Source organism: Mus musculus, chromosome 6 (assembly GCF_000001635.26).
Source record: "Mus musculus strain C57BL/6J chromosome 6, GRCm38.p6 C57BL/6J".
NCBI lineage: Eukaryota > Metazoa > Chordata > Mammalia > Rodentia > Muridae > Mus > Mus musculus.
In genome coordinates, this window is record NC_000072.6 from 140,727,912 (window position 1) to 140,746,150 (window position 18,239).

The following is an 18,239-nucleotide window of genomic DNA, read 5'->3' on the forward strand; positions in this document are numbered from 1 at the left end:
CCGGACAAGGGCTTCTACGGTAGCATGCTAAAGTCATTATCTTGCTCATGCCCTGTATTTTTAGTACAGTTTTATTCCTCATACAAATGAAGATGGCTTTTCCCATTTGGTTGGCGTGCTCCTTGAAAGGCTCGGAAGAATTTCTCTTTCTTGTTTTATTTAGAGCACGTGGTGAAAATAACATCACCTAGCCCAGCTTTTCTGAATTCAAAAATTTCCCATTATCCAAAATTTACATTTTTTGGCTCCCAAAATTTTTGTCCCGCTTCCAATATTCTTTCTTTTTAAAGATTTATTTGTTTATCTAATATATGTGAGTGCGCTATCTGCATATACACTTACATGCCAGAAGAGGGCATCAGATCACATTGCAAGTGGTTGTGAGCCTGAAAGACCCCCGAAGGGAGACCCTCACTCAAGTCTCGGGAACGTCGCGCACCCAGTGGGACACTAAGACCGGACTTTGTGATCACACGAGGAATTTTTATTGAAAGCGAGACAGAACGAGAGCTCAGGCCAGCATGCTGGGGTCGAGACTCATACACCAAGCAAGGAGTAGAGGAGTTTCGACCCCGGCCTGAAATTTTACAGAGCTTATAAAGGCAAAAACCACAAACCAGGAGGAGGAAAAGGGGAATTTTAAAACCATAAATTTTCTTAACGGCTAGGTCATGTGCTACCTTAGGCAACACTCCTGGGGCGTTGAGACATTCCATAGAGGTCGTTGGAACATTATGATTGTTTCAGGAAAGGTAAGGTATGTTCCGGGAGTGGCTGAGGCTCAAGGACCAAGTGTTTATGACCCAAGTGTTTATGAACCTGACAGGTTGCTAGTAATTTTCCACTCTTCAAGCCACCATGTGGGTGCTGGGAATTGAACTCAGGACCTCTGGAAGAGCAGCCAGTGCTCTTAACCACTGAGCCATCTCTCCAGCCCACTTCCAGTGTTCTTACTTAATCTTTTCTTACGTCATCATCCAGCTTTGTCGAAGGGGGTGGGTAATGTTAGGGCACATTCCACAGAGAGTCAAAGAGCATTTTAATTGCATATAAGAGTAATTACTTAATTGGTTAGAAAGCTGCGTTAAGTTCAGGCTTTGGACCCTTGTCCAGGACAACTCAACAAAATCATATTCTGTGCCCAACGTGATTTCTTTCTTTCTGAAGTGAGACATTGTTAAGTTCTTATAAGGTACTGGAGAGATAGCTCAGTGGTTCAGAGCATCTGTTGCTGCTACAGAGGACCCAGTTTGGTTCCTAGCACCCATGTTAAGCAGCTCATAACGACTTGTAACTTCATATCTGGGATATACCACATACTCTTCTGGCCTCTGTGGACACCTGCACACACATAATGTACATACAAACATACATACACATCAATAAAAATAAAAACAATCATGTTACAAAACTCAAGTGTACAGATAAAGCTAAGGTTGCTCAATTCGTGGACGCCAACGCTAAAAGCAATTCCTAGTTCATAAAGTGTATTGGCTGTTGAATGTGAAATGTTACCCATAGGGTTGCATGCTTGAACACTTACTGCCCAGCAGGTGGCACTGTTCTACGGCTGGGGAACTTTTAGGAGTTGGAACCTTGCCAGAAGTAAGCCACAGGGGTAACAGGATGATAGGCTCTGAGCTTTGATGGCCAGGCTCTGCTTCCTGTGTGTTCTCTAGTCCTGTTCCACCACGAATGAGGTGAAGGAGGGGGGGTTCTCAGAAGCAACCCCCTAACTGCTGTGGAAGCCCTTGCTTCCATGCCTTCTCTACCAGGGTGAACCACAAACAGAACTACAATAAACCCCTCCTCCCTCCAGCTGCTTCTTGGCAGAGTTTGGTCAGTGGTAGGAGAAGTTATACACTGGTTTAGGATGCTAACTTTGGAGTAGATTATTTTATGACTGAGCACTAATCATCATAATATTAGATAACAGCTACTGAAGGTACCCTGTGCATTGAGTATTGGTGCAGTCATCTCTCTCTGCTACTGACTGCACGTGACCTTGCTAGCTGTGAAAAATTCTTGCCTTCATTATGGACCATGCCCTGGACTGTAAGACAAGTAGTCCCATCTCCCCCCCCTCCCCGCCCCCCAGTTGCTTTTTTGTGAGGGCATTTTATCACAGCAACAAGAAACAAGATTAGAGCATGCCTGTAGGATGGCGTTTTCTGCCGTAAGAAAGGCGAGCAGATCACATGCCATTCTATGTGACATAGCACACCTTTGAGAATATTGTAGGAAGGACCTGTAGCATTTTACTGAATAGTCAAAGAGATCCAAACCATTAAGAATTACTGTATTAGGGCAGTTGTCACCTCGAATAAACTAAAACATGAATTTATTTCTGGCCTTCCGTGTCTGTGCTTTAGGTAATATTCTTGCCACTATTGAACGCCTTGCCCAACTTGTAAAACATTTCTTCCCTTATCCATCACCTCTATCTGCTTTTTTTTTTTTTGACAGAACCCCAATGAAAACATACCTTATTCTGTTTTCTCAGAGTTCTGCTCTTTGCTAGGGAGATGGATAGAGCCCAGATTCTCAAGCGAGAATGTTTCTACTGGGAATTTCAAAGTCGATGGAAACATACGGGAGATGTGGGGCATGGGGTCAAGTTTGAGTGGTGGAGGGAATTACAACAGGGCAGCTTGGTATGGTTATGGGACACACATATTCCTCCTCCAGATGCAAGGGAAACCAATGTGCTTAAAAAAATAAAAAGACCCATTTAACAATGTCATCTAAAATTAGACCCTACAGTTTCAAGAAAGTCTCCTTAAAGGAATAGTTTCCGAAACAGGAAATGCAGTCATTAATATATTTGCTTTTCAAAGTTTTGGTGGCTAGGGGTTAAGAGCTCTGTTGGCTTCTCCTCTCCCAGACCCAATGACTGGAGGTCATTGTTAGATATGGCAGAAGAATAAATCACGGTTAAAGGATTAACCTTAAGCAGTTCAGGGCACTTCTGATGGACCCAATAATTTCCAAAGATCCTCTCTAGTAACACAAGTAGGCTTTGGCAGTGAGGAGAGTTTCCAAATTTGCTTGATTTATAGTCTCTCGATGTCAGTGAGTTTTGCATTTGAAAGGGATACAATTCTCAGCAATAGCTGTACAGTTCCTCTACCAAGGATGCTCCTGCACAGTTCTGCTGGGAACCCCAGGCTATCTCTGCAGGTTGCCTATTTGTTAAACTCAAGGATATTCTGTTTAGAATATTCATAGAATTCGAGCCACTTAGTGTTTTAGAGCTCAAAGAGAAGATGGTGATTGTTGGCTTAATGATTGACTATTAGGTGGGTACGATGGCTTGCAATTCCAGCACTTGGCTGGTAGAGTCAGGAGTTCATTGTTTGGCTATGCAGTAAGTGTGAGGCTAGCCTGTGCTACATGGGGCTTTGTCTCACAAAACCAAACCCAAACTGTATCAATCACGAATGAATATTTATAGCAAGAGTGCCTTCCCTGCCAGCTTCATTCTCATTTTACGTTATTTTTTTTCTTACATAACAGACAGACATGACATTTAAATATTTCCCTAATGTTATTGGCATAATCAGCTCTGTCAATGAGCCATATGGCTTGTGCAAACACAGAGATAATCCTGGAACACTGACATATGTAAGCTTAATTTGAAAAGCCTGTGGAAGTAGTGGGAAGCAGATGGGGGGTTGCCATAGAGATCACTGTCACTCAGAGGAAGAAGCCTGGCCCTGTGGGTCACAGTCATTTCCAAAGGAACAGCCAGGCTTACAAAGTTCCCCTCCCACACAATTGTCAGTCATTAAAGCAGCTTTGGAAACCTAAATATTAAAATCATTTACCAGCGACTCTATCATACTTTTATTAGACTGGATGATTTACAAGTGTGCACATTTTCACTGGTTAAGGATTTTGAACTATTACAAGAGAATTTGACTATTCTGTCAAGTCGTAGAGTTTTTTTTTCTCTTTATTAAAGGATAAAGTAGATTTATTTACCTGTATTTGCTTTTATTTTTCTTTAAGCTTTTTTTTTTTTTTTTTTTTTTTTTTTAAGACATGGTCTCATTATGTAGGCTGACCTGGAACTTGCTGTGCAGAGCAGGATGGCCTTCAGCTCCCTGAGATCCTCCTGCCTCTGCCTCCCTCACACTGGGATTAAGGGTGTGCACCACATCTGAATGTGTTTGTCTTCATGTAGGTTTTACCCTGATAGCACACAATTTAGAAACTATTTAGGCCAGATTTTTAGACTAGACTCAAAGTCAGTACGCAGTCAAGGTTGACTGAGTTCTTGACCCTTCTGCCTCAAGAATTACAGATGTGAATTCTGATTTGTTTACACCAAATGGTGTGTGTTGTGCATGCTTGTAAGTGTGCAAATATGCACTTCCTTGTGGGCTCCCTATATGCTGTTGTGTGAAGGCCAGAGGAAGACACCCAGTGTGTTTTCGACTATAGCTCTCTCTCTGCTTATTGTATGGAGAGGAGTCTCTCATGTGACCATAAGTTCACCATTCTGGCTAGGCTAGCTGGCTAGTGAATTTCTGAGATCTGCCTGCCTACTATACCCATTGCTGGGATTACAGGTGTGTGTGTGTCTATTGCCAATGTTTTTTACGTGGGTGCTGGGGATTTGAACTTAGGTCTTTATGTTTGCCGTACAAGTATGCTCTCTAACTTCAAGTCCAGATTCTTTGTTAGAAATTATAATTACGTGATAATGCTCTATAATGTAGTTGACTATAAAGTTTAAAAACAGTGGGCTGGGGAGATGACTCAGTAGATGAAGTGTTAGCTGTGAAATTATGAAGAGCTAAGACTGGATTCCCAGCATCCATGTTTAAAACCCACGGTGGTGATATGAGCCTATAACCCCCCACATTGGAGAGAGAGGCAGAGGCAGGAAGCTCCCTGGGGCTTTTGGCCAGCCAATCTAGCCACATTGGTGACCTCTAGGTTCAGTGAAAGGTTCTGTCTTAAAAAATAAGGTGGATCTTGATTGAAGAAGACAACATTGCCTCCTGGCTTCCACATGTGTTCTCATACATGTGCACATACGTGTACACACACACACACACACACACACACAGGCACACACAGACACACACAGACACACACAGGCACACTCCTTCCCCACCATCGAACAAGACCCCCCCCCCCCCCCCAAAAAATTCTCTCAATAGGAAGTGTTCATTGCTAATTTTGCACCAGGAATTATTTCCTTTGGAAAAGTTATCAGCTGACTTATATCTCTCCAGGTGTGGGGGCGGTCCTAGTTGCTATGGTTCTGGGGGCGGTCCTAGTTGCTATGGTTCTGATGGGATAGACTAATCAAAGCTGGGAAAGAGTTACAGTTGAGACTAGAGAGGATTTGGAATGTCATTGTATCATTTAATAAAACATGAAATTGAATTAATATTGTTTTTGACCTCGAAAACGAACTGTCAGGAGCAAGAGGGTTAATATAAAATCCTCCAGTTTGTAGTAAGAATTCATCCTTAGCAAAGCTCTAAAATTATACAGTGAAGTTCAGTGTGAGTTTAAACGGGAGACGTTGGGATCAAAGGGACTCCACAGTGAATGTTTGAAAGAAGGATTTGTGTGCGGTCCATCCTTGTTTTAGGCTTGGATGGTGAACTGCTTTCCTGCGATTGTGTTATGGTTCCCATTGCAATTTAGAGATGAATAATGAGTTTCTGAAATCCACTAGAATCTGTTCTCACCAGCACGGGAAGAGCAGGACAGGCTTAGGAGGATAGTAAACAAGCGAACCCAGATATCACAGGCAGCGCTCACTGGGGGTGCCGAGCCTCCGGCTGAGGCGGTGGCGGGCTTGGCTCCTGAAGCGCTAACGGCTTAGTTGTGCAAGCCAGCAGGTTCCAGCTGTAGTAGGTGAAGAAAATCAGAGGAAAACAAAGTGCGGACACGAGCAGACTGCAGTCTCTAGCTCAGCCAGGCTCCACAAACTGCAGCTGCCTGTATTGGAACACGGGGCAGACCCGACGTAGAAGCTCAGCCCTTCTGTCGTCACTGCAGCCTGCAGCGTAAACCCTAGCTTAACCTTAAAACAAAAAACAATTTTGCTTGTTTCTGCCCACATCGAAGAGCCCCCCCTGATTCCTGAGCATTATCCTGATGGTTGTCGTTGCACAGATCTGGTGACCCAGTGTCCCAGTATCACTGACTGACCGTTAGATTTGTGAGATTTATTCCTGTTGCATGAAGCTGTTCTTTCTTCGTCCTTATTGTTGTATGCATTGGAATATTGCATAAAAAGTCTACACCTACCTCTCTGTTAGTACCAACAATACTGCCTTGACCATTCTCATACATTCTTGGACATAGCAGCTTACTGTACGTACTTGGGAGTAGATAATCACTTAGTGGAAACCACTGAGTAACCTTTGTGAAGTACTCTTAGATGAATCTTCGTACCTCATGTATGCGAACCCACACGTGGATAAAATCTATCGACTGACTAGGCTGTGAAGTAGTAAAAATATCACCTGGAAAGTGGGTGTGATGGTGCCTGTCTCTGATGCCAGCACTTGGCTGTGATGATGCCCACCTGTGAAACAGGACTTGAGTGTGATGGTGCCCATCGGTGATCCCAGCACTTGGGAGGTAGGACCAGGAGGATCAGGAGTTCACAGTCAACTCTGGCCACACAGTGACACCCACGTACATACTTACGTACATTGGCTCATGGTTAGCCTCCGATTCATGAGATTCTGCCTGAAGGGCAAAACAGCCATCCTAGTTTATAAGCAATTAAAATAACAAAAAATTATAAGGAAAATGTTCTTTTTTTTTTTTTTTAATGACTGAGAAGGGGGGCCAGAGTGAGAGGCAGATGTGGCTCTGCTGGGTTGTGAGCTTATTGGGTTGCTCTCTTCAAAGATCACCTTCCTCCTTTGTGAAACAGGAATACAAACTAACCCAGTCCACAGAGCTGTTGGGAGAATCACAACACTTGCCGCGGGGTGTGGAACCGTATCACACACTGTGAGGTGTCTGAATCACAGACTTCATAAAATGCTATGGGCTGAAGACGGGGCTCAGTACTTGAGAGTGCTTCTTGTTCTAGAGGACTACAGTTCTAGGGGATGGCTAACTCTCTTCTAGCCTCCATGGATGCCTAAAGACATGGTACACATGAACTCACACAGTCACACACATACCTGCACATAAAGGAAAATGTTCGCCTTGAGTTGTAGATGTGTGTTGATTATGACGGACTCCGGTCACGGCTATCTGTGTCATTTTATGAATCCTTGGAATGGAGATGATGTCACACCTATTTTAATACTCAAGGTAGTAGAACTGTAAGACACAGCGAAAGGTCCTCTATCAACAGTGGAGAGCAGCAGAGGCAGAAATAAGGCAAGGCTTTGACTGTAAGGGCATTGCCAACTTTATACTAAGCACCATGGTCACTGATACAATACAATCTTAGGCATCTATGTCCTAGCTGATTTGAGGAAGGGGTAAGTTTGGATCTCGCCAGTTTGATGTGTCTGATCTGTCAATTCAGGCAAGGGAGAGAAAAGGCTACCATTTCCTGGCTCGTCGGGATTGACCCGATGGTTGCTTATTATAACTCTCTGAGAAGGCACTGTGGCCCTGGTTGTTATGGACTCAGAGTCTTTTTGGTCTTTCCAAAGAAGACACTACCGAGGGAGAAATACACACACTGATTACAATCATATAAACACACAAATGGCAAGTTGTTTTTGGATAATTTATTTTGATTAATCAAAACTGTAGACAGAGGCCCCAAGACACGCCATTTAAGGGACTACAAGTAATTCCACGTGGATATTCACACTTCATTTTGACGGTGAATCATTCGGCAAATATCTAGTGTTTGGGAAAGGATGGTCAGGAGGGAGTAATGCTTGGCAACTTAAAAACAGAGGCCTCCCTATGGAGAAATGCTGGAGTTGAAGTCTTGCCATCTTTCCTCTTCTGCAGGTAGGTGAGGTGTGCATGGAAACCTGACTCCGTGGCTCCATCCGGGATAGAGGCACTTGTTCTCTGTTTGCTGCCTTCCCAGGGAGAAAACCACTTTGATTAGATAAGTGTACTTGCTTATCCAATGACAAGCTGAGCCCTGGAATGAAGACCCGAGTCCCTTTCCCACCTTCAAGCAGTGCTTTAAAAATTATTTATTTATTTATGTGAGTGAGTGTGCCCATGCCATAGAATGCATGCCGAGGTCAAAGGACATCTTGTGGGAATTGGTTCTCTCCTTCCACCATATGGGTCCCCAGGATGGAACTCATGCTAGCAGGCTTGTCAGCAGGTTTCTGTACCCACTGGGCCACCTTGGAGTTACCACACAGTTCTTCTTCTTCTTCTTCTTCTTCTTCTTCTTCTTCTTCTTCTTCTTCTTCTTCTTCTTCTTCTTCTTCTTCTTCTTCTTCTTCTTCTTCTTCTTCTTTTTTAGAGTAACCTTGCCTTTTTTTTTTTTTTTTTTTTAATAAGGGGCAGACACTGAACTCAAATGCATCCTATTGAATACCCACCCACTTTCTTTTTTTTTTAAAATATTTTTTATTAGGTATTTTCCTCATTTACATTTCCAATGCTATCCCAAAAGTCCCCCATACCCTCCCCCCCCTCTCCCCTACCCACCCACTCCCACTTTTTGGCCCTGGCATTCCCCTGTACTGGGGCATATAAAGTTTGCAAGTCCAATGGGCCTCTCTTTCCATTGATGGCCGACTAGGCCATCTTTTGATACATATGCAGCTAGAGTCAAGAGCTCCGGGGTACTGGTTAGTTCATATTGTTGTTCCAACCAATAGGGTTGCAGATCCCTTCAGCTCCTTGGGTACTTTCTCTAGCTCCTCCATTGGGGGCCCTGTGATCCATCCAATAGCTGACTGTGAGCATCCACTTCTGTGTTTGCTAGGCCCCGGCATGTCTCACAAGAGAGCTATATCTGGGTCCTTTCAGCAAAATCTTGTTAGTGTTTGCAATGGTGTCAGCGTTCGGAAGCTGATTATGGGATGGATCCCCGGATATGGCAGTCTCTCACCACACAGTTCTTTAGAGGGACTGTGGCCTCAGAGAGACCTGAGTCACCCCTGGTTGTTCTTGAGGTGTTGTCTCAGCTGTTTCTCAGTGTGCTATCCTCTCCTTCCTGGCTTCATGACACAGTTGTAGCCATTCCCCAGTATGCACTGGTCACATGACTCCAACTGGCAGCAGCAGGAAGTCTGAAAGGGACATCACAACTTGTGTAATGGTAGGTCTCAATGTGAATGCACAACGATGATCTGAGCCATGGAATTAATACAGAGATTCAACAGACCTGGGAGCCATATTAAAGGCCATTAAAAGCTGTTATTCAATGTAAGTGCAGATGCGGTTTATCCCTGCCTTCTTGCTGTTTACAGTATACTGAAGATCATGATACCAATGGATGGTGCAGGCCTCTCTCAGCTGAGGTAAGAGGATCGCAAGTCCAAGGCCAGCTTGAACAATTTACTATTACCCTGTCTTAAAATATAGAGTAGGGGGCTGGTGAGATGGCTCAGTGGGTAAGAGCACCCGACTGCTCTTCTGAAGGTCCAGAGTTCAAATCCCAGCAACCACATGGTGGCTCACAACCATCCGTAACAAGATCTGACTCCCTCTTCTGGTGTGTCTGAAGACAGCTACAGTGTATTTACATATAATAAATAAATAAATCTTTTAAAAATAAAATATAGAGTAAAAGGGAGGCCAGTGCTGCACCCGCCCTCTTCTACCACACACTTTCTCCATAGCCCTCTCCTACTCCTTTACGCTCAGCCTTCCTACTGTGAAGCTATTTTTAATTTAAATTTAAAATTTTTTATTTTAAGTATATGTGTTTCACCTGAATGTTTGTCTATGCGCAGTGTGCATTCTTGGTGTCCATGAAGGCCACAGGGGGTGTTGAATGCCCTGGAACTGGAGTTACAGATGATTTTGAGCTGCCGTGTAGTTGCTGGGTATTGAACTCTGGTCTTCTAGGAGAGCAGTCAGTGCTCTATGCATGAGAGAAAATACATTGTGCTTATCTTTTTGCTAGTTCTTAAAGTCAGGATGGGGTCCCAAAGAGGTTCTTGTTTTCTTGTTAAGTTGCTTTTCTGAACTCACTCTGAAGCTCACATTGGTCTTAAACTCACAGTGATCCTCCTGCCTCAGTCTTCTGAGGACTGGATTACAGGCATAAGCCACAATGCCTGGCTTCTCTAGGCTTGCTAGAATCATGATTTCCAAAGGGGTGACCCAATGGTAAAACAGAATCAGCAATTCATTCTTTTTTTGTTTTTGTTTTTGAGACAGGGTTTCTCTGTGTAGCCCTGTCTGTCCTGGACCTCACTTTATAGACCAGGCTGGCCTTGAACTCAGAGATCCACCTGCCTCTGCCTCTCAAGTGCTGGGGTTAAAGGCATACACCATCATTTCCCAGTAGAGTCAGCAATTCTGAAGACGCCTGTCTACAGCTCAGTACTAACAAATGATTACCAAGAAAAATGTATTTATAGATAAACCCAAATGACTGTCCTGTACCTACTGAGTGTGTTTTTGGCATGTTCTGGCAGGGTGCATGGGTACAGAGAAAGTGCTGTGTGAGGGGAATGAGTAAAGGAACCCACTCCCTTCATAGGGCCAGTAGGTGCCTGTTGCGGCCGCCAGCAGCTTGCAATGTGAACGGTTCGACTGATATGGCTACTCAAGCTGTAAGAGAGGAATCTAGACAGGGCGAAAGAAGAAACGGAGCTAAGACAAATTCATTCTGATCAAAGCTCAAATTTTATTGTTGCGACCCTAGTTATGAAGGAAGGGGGAGGGGACCCGATTCCGGCCAAATAATCTCTGGTCCAGTAGAAAGGTGAGCACATGTGTGGCTCCGCAGGTTCCAGCAGTGGGCGTGGCAGAACGAATGAGCAGGAAGCTCCACCCCTGAGCAAGCAGGTTTCAGGCTGGGGGAGGGGAGACTACAGGTGCCTATGCAGGGTCACACATGCTTGTATCTAATGGGGCATGCAGGCAAACATCTGACTCCATGACCAATATAAAGTTTTCTTCAAGGATGGCTCCGCAAAGTACTGATGGCCCTTGGAAGTTCATATGGGATCCCCATCACTGGAGGCCATTCAACAGCGTGTGGGATGCCTATTGGTCTTGCAGTGGGGGTTTCTGTACAGAGGAAATCCATGATGCAGAGACAGCTGGGGAGTCTATATCTTCAGAGAGGTGGGAAGGCCCAGTCAGTGGAATTACTTAAGTACAGCCCGAGACTGTAGCTATGGTTTGTAGCGGATCAAGTGTGGATTAGGGCAAGGACCCCTTCTGGATATACTGTCAAAAATGAATGGAATTTCTGGACTCTTCTGTAAGTTGATGGGGTGGCATGGTGGGGGCGTTATAGGGAATTGGAGTGAGATAGTGGTGGATTGATGATCAAAACGTATTATATACATGTATGAGGAATTTAAACAGCAAAGGAAAACTACACTAAACTCCTCTGGTTCATTTCAAATCAGAGGCAGAATATAGGAGGCTGAGTGTGTGTGTGTGTTTGTGTGTTTGTGGTGTGTGTGTGTGTGAGAGAGAGAGAGACAGAGACACAGAGACAGAGAGAGAAACACAAAGAGAGACACAGAGAGACACACAGAGAGAAAAGCAGAGAAAGACAGAAAAAGAGATGGACAGACAGACAGAACAAGTACATATGAGCAGTGTGTTTCCAAGCCCTGGGTAGTTTACACAGGATCTTGTGAGACTCTTATTATGACAGCACAGTTATTCTTCTTAATGAAATTTAATCTTTTCAATTTTTTGCTCCAGAGATGGGCTTAGAACAGAAAAAAGCTTACACTGTCTCAGAGAAGAACAGTACAGGCCCCAGTGGGCAAAGTTTCATATACTTAATTGAGTCTTTTTATGAATGGTATCTCTAAATGAAATTTTCAAAGAAGATATACAGTTTTCATTTCATAGATACAAAAGAGAAAATCACTTCATAGATATCTTAAGTAAGCATTTATATATCAAAGCTACACCATTTACTGAATGGAGTGCTCGAGGGTCTTGGGGATTATTCCCCCAAGGTCAATCAGCACAGCCTCCTGGGTCACCCTTAAAAGTTCCAGTCTTAACATGATGTGAAGGGACATGACAATTAAAAGCCATCTCTTTGGGGAAAACACCTTTTGGGAAAGATATATATTATCATGATTAAAAAGATTTATTTTTAATTATGTGTACATGTATGTATTTGTGTAAATGTCTATGTGTGAGCACAGGTACCCTCAGCGTCTAGAGAAGAGCATTAGATTCCCTGTAACTGGAGTCCCAGGTGGTAGTGGACCAGCTGTTGTGCTTCCTGGCAGTCAAACTTGGGTCCTCTTGAAGATCAGCCTGAGCCACCCCTCACTGATTTCTAAATGATTATTACCTCTTGTATGATTTTATATTCCTAGAGTTGATAAAAAGGAACACACCGTGCATTAAGTCACGTTGTTATGTGAGAAGATGGAAGCACTGACTTCTGATTTTCTCTCCAAAACTTCAGGTGGCCTTCATCACATAGGTGTACCTATGTTATGAGGCATGCATTTCTGTCACAGTCCCAGAACTGTAGGATCATATATTCATCCGCTTACATAACCATATCATCTGGATGTCTATGAACATCTCAGTGTACTCTAAAGTGAAACGATAACACCTCGAATCAAGTCTTACTCCACCCATCTTGTTCCATTTGATTGATGTCGATGTCATTTATGATGGTGAATACTGACCGTCAGCTTGGCAGGATCTAGAACTCTTTAGGAGTCAAACCTCCCGGTGTGTCTGTGAGGGAAGCTTCTAGATTGCATTAAATTAGGTGGGCAGACCTTCTCTCACTGTGAGAGCCACCAGTCTATGAGCTGGTGTCCCAGACTGGATCAAAAGCATTGATCGAAGCATCAGCATCCATTTCTCTGCTTCCTCACATGCAGTACCTGTGACCGGTTGCCTATGATTTGGTTGCTCTGTCTTCTGGGTCGATCCTAACAGACTATACTCCCTGAGTTTGAGATAGTTGTAGATAGAATCCAGATGGTAGTTAATTGAGACAAACAGAATTGGCCCTGTCAACAATCAGTCAAAGAGGTGCCGTCTGAACGACTGGCTATTGACATAATCTGGTAGAGGGGATATTATTGCCTGTAGTTGTGTACCCTCTGCTAAGCCCGCCAGGCTCCCAGGGCAGGGCTCCAATTCCAGGGTCACACTGGTGGCCTTGGTTAATGTCAGTGTCCCAAAACAAAACAAACAGATATAAATGTGCAAGACAGGTTTGCAGAGAGGGTGGGCAGGGATGGGAGGAAGTTGAGGGGCCAATATGCAAAATTATAAAACTAAAAAATGCTGGGACCCCACATGAAGTAAATACAGTGGTTGTTCTGAAAAGGTCAGCTCAGGAACTTTGGGAAGGTCATGAAACACTTACCTCTCCAGAAGGGAGAGGTTAATTAACATTCCTCAAACCACAGGACTGTTGCCCATGTTTAGACATGGGAAGTCCTTGTCACCTCATTCCCTAAAGGCCAATCAGTTTAAAGGGTGTACTGTTCCACCAATCATATTGTGCCTAGTTGCTGATGCTCTATTCTGCCCCTGGAAACCAAATAAAAACTCAGGTGAATGGGTACCAGGAGTCGCTCCCTCTCCTTTGGGTCTGGGACGACCCCAGTACACTGGAACAATAAATTCCTCCTACTTTTTCATTGATCCTGGCTCCATGTGGTTTACTTGGGGGTCCCCGGTAAGCTAGGGCTCCCGGAGTCTTACAGTTCTAGGTCACTGTTAGGTAGTGAAGAAGAGGGAACTAACACACTTGTCAAGAACCAGTGAGACTTCAAGGGTTGAGGTTCTATTTTTTTCTTCCTCTCCTCCATCTTGCTCCTCCTCCTTATTCATTAAAAGGAAAGACTCTTAGTATAGAGGGGGTTAAGTCTTTGATGGAGTAATATTTAAGATGTTAATAAAGAAAAAAAAGGAAACCAAGGGGAGAGGGAGAGGGAGAGGGAGAGGGAGAGGGAGAGAGAGAGGGAGAGAGAGAGAGAGAGAGAGAGAGAGAGAGAGAGAGAGAGAGAGAGAGAGAGAGAGAGAGAGAGAGAGAGAGAGAGAGAGAGAGAGAGAGAGAGAGAGAGAGAGAGAATACTGTTTATAAGAAGTCAGGAAGCCATAGGGTGAATGCCAAGGACTGAAGATTAATTCTGCTCTGGAAAGGGGTCCATTGTTTCCAAGAAAGGAAGAGAGGAGGAGGTTAAAGGACATAAAACTCAGCTTCGAATTCTTCTAAGTGAGGTAATCTATTCAGACTAAAGATAGCACCACCATGCCCTGGGAGAACTGAAACAAACATTCTGTAGAATTCTACAAGGCTGTTTGATAATAATTTAATTAGGGATAACTAGGATAATTTAGCAAAAACCAAGAGATGAGCTGGAACAATATTAATTTAGGGAGAAGATATTAAAAGAGCAAGGTTGAAATTTGTCTCCATTTTGGTACAATTAGAAGCTCTGCTGGTCTAGTCTTCCAGATACCAAACTCTGAGGTAGAAATACAAAAGCTTGAAGGTTCTCATGGGAGTGGGCTCAGGATAAACACGCTGGAGGAAGGCAGAGCAGAAAGACCTGATTAGCTGTTAGACAATCTTATCAAACGCCAGGGGAAAGGGTACATGCTTGGCTGATTTGTCCTGCACTGAGGTGAAAGGCCAGGCTGTTAAAATGCTATCTTAATCAGTCATTGATTCAGGTGGCTTCTGGTAGATGGCGAGAGAAACTGACATTGTGTGAGGAGGCTTTCCTCAGCCAGTGTCAATTTCTAGAATGTTCTGATGGGTGGCAGATTGTTAGCTGATAACACTTTAGCAGCGGGAGAGATGAATCTATGGTCTTAAAGGGATGGGGTTCAATGTTTAGCAATCACTTCACTCTTGTGCTACTCAAATATGCCTTAAGCTATCATCTCCAAGAGAAGAGCTTTCAGGGCTGTGCTGAGTTGCCTTCTAGTGAGGTAAGCTGTCCAGGCAAACTGGGTGCCTGTTGTAGAAATCTCTGCTTGGGTGGCAATTACTTCCTCTGTTACCTGTGTTGCCCTCAGCTTCTACCTTTGGCCTAAATGGCTTAAGTTTGGTGTGGGTTTCCAGACCTTAGCATGTCTCTTGTAGTCTGTAGCTCCTGTAGTCATCAGTTTACTTTCTAATTTGGGATAAAGAAGACTCAGAGATGCCTGGCTGGGTCACTTGGGTATAGAATAAAGTGCTTCCTGCCTGCCTGTCTTCCCTTGTCCTGATGATCATTGTTAACTGTTCTACTCTGAATCATGTTCTCTCTCCCTCCCTCCCTCCTCCCTCTTTCCTTCCCTTTCTCCCTCTCTCCCTCTTTCCCTCCCACCATCGAGTTGTGAACATTTATGTATTTGTTTTATTGAGAGCATGCCACAGCGGAGTTTGGAGGTTACAGGAGAACTTCCAGGCATCAGTTCTCTGCTTCTACCATGTGAACTCCGGGAAGTAAACTGTTTGTCAGGCTTGGCAGTATGCACCTTTACCTGCTGCGCCTTGATGCAAATCATACAATATTGCTTTGGTCCAAGAACTACAAGTGTCTAGGTACCAACCATGGACTGAAAGTTGCTAGGTCTCTTGGGAGCCGGGAACCCTAAATCTGTAGACAAGTGTGGGAGCCACTACTTCTGTGAGTGGATCGCTAAACGACTGTAAATGGCGTGACTTGTACGCTAGCCTCTTGTTCCGTGAGCCATGCCTCTCATCTCTGCCTCTTTGGGTGAGAACCTGACATGTGAGCTGCTGACTTGGGGCACTGAGGGTGTTCTTACACATGGCAGCCCATGTTCTCCAGTTCCATCTCTGGAAAGAAAGCTCAGCCGTGTCTTTCATAGCCTGTTTATTAACGACAGGCTGGCGGCCTTGGAGTGACATGCTTTGGTTGCCATGGCGGATCTCACTACTGAATGTGCTCTGCTGTAAAGAGGTCTCTGGGCTGGCTGCGACTTAAGTGGAATTCTCTCCTAAGGGTCAGACAGAGTGAAACCTTGTCCTGATGGTCATTGTTAACCACTCTATTCAGAATCATGCTCTCTCTCTCCCTCCCTCGTTACTGGCTGATGCCCTGAGGGCAGAGAAGTGTAACCTCTGTGTGCTTGTTTCGGTTGAAATGTCTACAAATTGCCTTGTTGGTTCTATTGAGGAAGGAGGGGTTACACTGGCAGGAGGACAGGGAACCAAACTCAAGTCATAAGGCTTGGCGGCATGTGTCTTTACCAGCTGATTCGTTCTCTTGGGCCTCTAAGATGTGCTGATCTTTACCTTACACTCAGGGACTTAATACTGCTTTCTGTTGGACAAAGGGTGAGCAAGGCAGCTTCAGAGACTTCACTCTTTGGGATAAGAAACTGGCTGCGCTTTTGCCAGCTACAGAGTACATTTCTTTAGGTGTACATTGGATGGCTAGGAAAATGACCAGTAATTATTGCAGGGCCCTTAGAGCTGGGATGGATGAAGACTGTTTATCACCTCACTCCAGATATCATCCTCTAACAGAGACAATGGCCATGCTAATTCTCCAAGTCCCAATGCCATCTCAAACGTCCTCCTACCAGCCTCAGAATGTTTCAACGTGTGATTACCCAAGCTAGTGGCCAAAGCTTGGGAATGGATTAAGGAAATCATTATGTTATGTGTTCATTTTGGGGTCTGTCTTTCTCGAAGCCCAACCTCCACTTTAGTGAGTTTTGAGTCTCAAAATGGGACAAGGGGTTTTGCCTCTTGGCAGGGCACCCTCATTCTCCTGACCCTTTGACTTATATTGGTTGTGCAGGATCTTGTTGGGTTTCAATATCCTTTTGCTCCAAAGGATGCACGCTTTATTAATCATCCCTCTATCTCTGTGTCTCTAACTTGCCATTAATTGTGATGAGCACCTCACCTTTGACAGAGGCGCAGAAACAGCTGGCTTGTGTAATTTGGGGACCATATCACTTCATTGCTTTCAGAACCCCTAGTTCTCTAACTGTCCTGTGTTATCATTTGGGGTTCTGGATTTATGGTGCTCACTCCTTTTGGCAAATGGAGTGATTCTTGAGTCTTTCTCTAGTTATGCATGGGGTTGTGTGACTTACAGCTCACTTAATCTATCATCTTCTCAAAGCCTGTGGTTCCTTTTACCGTTGGCTATGGAAGTTCTGGAAAGTCCACTTGGGCATTTGAGAACCAGCTGTCAGCACGTAAACGTTCTGCTCAAAGGCACTTCCAAGGATCTTAAGTCACATGCCCCACACAGAGCTCACAGATTTGGCTGCCCAGCCAACCCCAGCTACCTTCCTGTCTCTGCCTCCCTGTTACTGGGATTGCAATGATGCCACAACCTGCCTTTAACACAGGTTTCTAGGGGATCAAATTCAAGTCCTCACGCTGTGCAGTGTGACTTAAGTGTGAGCAAAGGTCTACTCACCAGAGGTTCCTTATTGTGATGATCCAAATTTATTCAAAAGAAGAAAGCATAGGCTTAAGAGAGTCTCTGTTTCTCAAAAAAGCAACTGACTAGAAAAATATTTCCTCATTGTCAACACAAAGGAGCTGATGCAGCTGAGGTCCCAGGGTCCAAGCTCATCCTGAGCTGGTAGCAGAGCTTGGCTGCATTGTCTTTGTGGTACTTTAAGAAAATATTTATTTGTTGTGTGTGTGTATGTGTGTGAAGGTCAGAGGACAAGTTGCAGAAATCGATTCTCCTCTTCCATCATCTGGGGTTAGGGATCATTAAACTTGGCAGCCTTTGTCTGTTAAGCCATCCTGTTGGCCTCATGTGGTGTGGGTTTGAAGGCCTGAATGATGCAAGGATGTAGGATACAAAGAGTGGCTGACTCAGGGGGTGGTGGCTGCAGCAGCGTCACGTGCCTTTAATTCTAGCACCTGGGAGACAGAGCCAGGTTGATCTCTGTAAGTTCAAGGTCAACCTGGTCTGCAAATTGAGTTCTAGGGCAGTTAGGGCTTCACAAAAAACTGTCTTGAAAAAACCAATATTCCTTGACTAAGTATTTCTGATGTTAGGAACTTAGTGTTATGCAAAGTTGAAGAAAGCAAACAAACTGACTATCCCCCTGTACCGCCACCCCTCAACAACAACAACAACAACAAAAAAAAGAAAGAAAGAAAGAAAGAAAGAAAGAAAGAAAGAAAGAAAGAAAGA

The 18,239-nt window shown here is 44.2% G+C and overlaps 1 long non-coding RNA gene across 7 annotated transcripts in view; it reads left to right on the forward strand.

The window, feature by feature from the left end:
• Positions 1–18,239, forward strand: part of Gm30215 — a 146,613-nt gene that overhangs the window by 47,727 nt on the left and 80,647 nt on the right. The window lies entirely within an intron of this gene.